This window comes from Numenius arquata, chromosome 2, assembly GCF_964106895.1.
Source record: "Numenius arquata chromosome 2, bNumArq3.hap1.1, whole genome shotgun sequence".
Lineage (NCBI taxonomy): Eukaryota > Metazoa > Chordata > Aves > Charadriiformes > Scolopacidae > Numenius > Numenius arquata.
In genome coordinates this window covers 132,074,629-132,078,479 of record NC_133577.1, presented here as the reverse complement: position 1 = coordinate 132,078,479, position 3,851 = coordinate 132,074,629, and positions in this window count along the sequence as shown.

The window sequence follows — 3,851 nt, the reverse complement described above, 5'->3', positions numbered from 1 at the left end:
CCATTTATTGCGGGAACCGCTCGCACCGTCTCAGCTCTGTCTAGGACTAAACGGCATTAATAAGCAGAAAGAGAGAACGTCACTGTTCATTCAGCCAGAGCTGTCAAACCCCCCCAGTGCAGACCCGATCCCAACACCACGTATGCCACGTGTGCGCCATCCAAATTCCACACAAATCCAACCTCTTTTAGCCTGAGATTTTTTAACCTTGGCTACGAAAGCTTCATTTCCCCAGATAACTAATATTTATTTGCCCGAGCTTCCCCCCGTACCAGAGTTCACAGGCAGGTAAAAATAGCCAAGGCATGTAATAATAATGTCAATATTGGTTATTGCGCTGCTGCCTGGTTTGGCAGATCAAAACAAGGAGCAGAGAAGTCCATGGCAGGGGGAGGGCAGGGTGGTGGGAGGAACAGAGAGAGGGAAAGAGAAAAAGCCCGATTAAAGGAACAAGCGCCCCAGAACCACAGCAGCGGACAGAAAAGACAACATACTTTTGCTTCTAATAATATTGAATCAAAGAAGACACTTAAGTTCCTTTGTTGCTACTACTGGTCACACAGAGGCCACATTCTTTCCCTGATCCTTATATAAACCCACCGACATCTGTAGATTTTCCGTGAAAAGGAGGTAAGAAACAGTCAAACCCATTCCCCAGCCCATAAAACGTAATTAAGAACAGAACTGTGTTCCCCTATAAATAGGGCTGGGAGTAAAAAACCGCTCTGAACCGTGGCTCCATATTTGACTGCTGGGATGGAGAGCTGACATCATTCATTAATACAGTCCATTAGTTCTGCTCTCCTCAATTAGGTTGTTGTTGTGGTTTTTTTCAATAATTTTACATCTAGCGGAACAACAAGACCTCCCACAAATATTCCTCCCTGTAAAGTTCTCAGAAGTTCCGTCCCCGCTCGGCCCCTGCTTTGCTCTCGACTCGCTGACCTCACCTGTCTTTCCCGTGTCATTTACACCCCAGTTTCCCAGTTATTCCTGTCGTTCTACTATTGTTTCAGAAACATTTACTATAACGAGATCCTCTTCTATTTCTCGGCATTCCAGTTCGCCCATTTTTATGGCGGAGCTTATTACGCCGTCCCAGCTATGGCCCTTCAGGCACTGACACTTCAGACTCCGAGCCATTGCCTTAAGAAAACAGGCTCCTTGATGATGTATGTGAAGTCATTTTCCCAAAGGTATAATCTCCAGCTTTGACACTTACACTTCTCTACGCGCCTTATTACCAGGAACACGGAGCGGGAGAGATCGTCCTGCTGCCCCCGCCCCGAGTTCGCCCCAAACCCAGCACCTTTCTTGCCTGAAATTCTTCTCTACTACCAACCTCGGGGGAGAAGAGGGTTTTAGTTTCCCTTTGCCACCTGAGCCGATGGCGAGTCAAACTCCGGGGAGAAAGGCGCATGAAGCTCCGTCCCTTCCACAGAGCATGGAAAAATGACTGTATCTCCCTGGGATAGCTCCCCAGCAAAGAGGAGGAGAAGCGGAACTAAAGGATTCCTCCTCCTCGCCCAGCATCGTGCTATCCGGGGACAGGGAGGACGTAATTCACTCCAGCTGATCCCAGTCCAACCGGCGGGTCAGGGCTGGGGGGGCCCCATCCGAAGCACCTCCAGCCCCCCCTGCAGCAGGGCCGTAGCCGTCCCCCCCCAGGGCAGCGCTGCCAAACAGGCTACGCCGCTCCCAACAGCAGCCTGCAGCTCTCTACAAACGAGTTAAGGCTGAGGATGCTTGCTTACCGGGAATAAAAAACCCCAAAACATAAGCTCTTACAGAGAGTTTTCTCTTTGTTACTCGTTTCTGACAGTCTCTAATTTCTGAAGGATGAACGTAGAAATTCAACCCGTGCCCCCTACAGCAGGACTTTGGGTTCTGAGGGGGGACCCTTGGGTGGTCCCCACCACCCCCAGAGCTGGGCAGGGGTGTCTCTCTCGTGGGTCTGCAGGAGCCCCCCCAAACCTCCGTGCTGTTCTCCGCACCATCTGACACCGGCCCGGGCTCTCCCCAGGAACCTGCTCCAGCCCCAACACGTTTTCCACTGTTTCCAGCCAGGCCACTGTCCCAGGGCCCTGGATCGGCAACGCGATACAAACAAAGTACAAAAGTCACCAGAAAGGTCTGCGTAATCCAACGTAATAAAAAAAAACAAACAAACAAACCAAAGCCTTTCCATTTCAAACCAGTTTGTCCTTATCCAATCCTCAGTCGTCTCCTCCCGAGCAAACGTTTACTGCTATCACTCAAAGCAGCGCAGATCATGATGTGTTCCACGTCCCAAAATGTAACTTTGCTTACCATGCCATCGCCATGGGTTGCCATGGAAATGGCTATACTACCAGCCACCAGATTTATTTTTTTTATTTTTTTTTTAGCCACTGAAGTATCTTGGCAGACTGTTCGCTCTTAAGCGGCAGAGTAATAAGAGAAATCATAAACGTTTATTCTCCCATCGTTCTGAAAAGGGTGCTTTATACCCGAAGCCTGCCGGTAAGCCATTCCATGCTGGGCTCCAAACCCGTGAAGCCCCGGACAGGACCGGAATCACAACTTTCTCCTTCGGGTTGTTTTTTTGTTAAGAGAAAATAAAGTACATTACGAAAACGAGCTTCACGTTTTAAAATACTAATTTTTAAGTGGGAGATCAGGATATGAAAAATACCTCAGGTCCCTCCAAGTCCTCTCGGTTTCTCTTTTTCACTTCCTAGTTGCTGCTTTTTTTTTTTCTAACTAGTGCAAAACAAGGCCTTCAAATGGGGGGGGGGGGAGCCCTCCTTCGACTCGGCCAGAACTCCGTTTTGTGTAAGATTAGGTGCTCTGGCGATTCCTTTGGCGGCGACAGCCCCTACCCCGGGTTCTGCGCGTTAATCACGCCGGGAGGGTGACATTAATTCTGGGGGGAAGCCGGCGGGTCCCCGGGCACCGACCCCCCCACCCCTGACCTTGCCACCGCTCCCCGGGGCCGGTCACCGAGGAGCCGCCGAGGCCCCGACCCCGCTCCCCGTCACCCAGCCCCGCCGGGCCCTCCTCCTCCCGCAAAAAAACCCACGGAAAAGGGCACGGTGACAGGCGCAGAAAGCGGGATTTAACCCCGAAAGGGCAGGAAGCGGCGGGGCCGAGCGAGGACCCCCCCGCGCTCGGAGGTGCCGGGGGGGCGGGCGGCCAGCACCGGCGGGGCTTCAGATAACCTAAAACCCAGGGAAAAAGAAGGCAGGGGGGCAGCCGGACGCGGCCCTGCAGCCGCGGCAGCGCTACGGGCCCCGGCTGAGGGATCCCTCCCGGCGGTGGAAGGGGGTGTCGGTGCCGGCGGGGAGGCCGGAGCGGCGGCGGGGGAGGCGGCGGGGCTGGCGGGGCGCAGGCCTCGCACCGCCTCCGCCGGGCCCAGCGCCCCGGCCCCGCCGCAGGAAGGCGGAAGCGGCGGGGGGCAGCCGGCCGCCCGGTCAGCCCCCGCTCCCGGGGCCGGCGGGCCGGAGGGAGAAGGGGCGGGCGGGCGGCGGTGACAGCTCGGCTGGGCGGGCGGCGGGCCCCGGCCGCGGGTCTCACCTGCTGTGGCTGCGGGCCTGCCCTCCGCCCCGCGGCGAGGCCGCTGGAGCGCTGCCTGGCTGCGAGGGCCGGCGGCCCGGCGGGCATGGGCCGCGTCCGAGGCGGAGCGCCGCGGCCGGGGCTGCGCTGACAGCGGGCGGCGAGGCGGCGGGCGGCGGGCGCTCCGGCTGCCTCCAAAATGGCGGCGGCCCCGCTGCTGCCCAGCGCCGCGCGGGGGGGGGCGGGAGGGCGGGGCCGGGGGGGCGTGGTCTGTGCTTGCGGGGGCGTGGCCAAGGGGGTAGGCGGGGCAGCGCCCC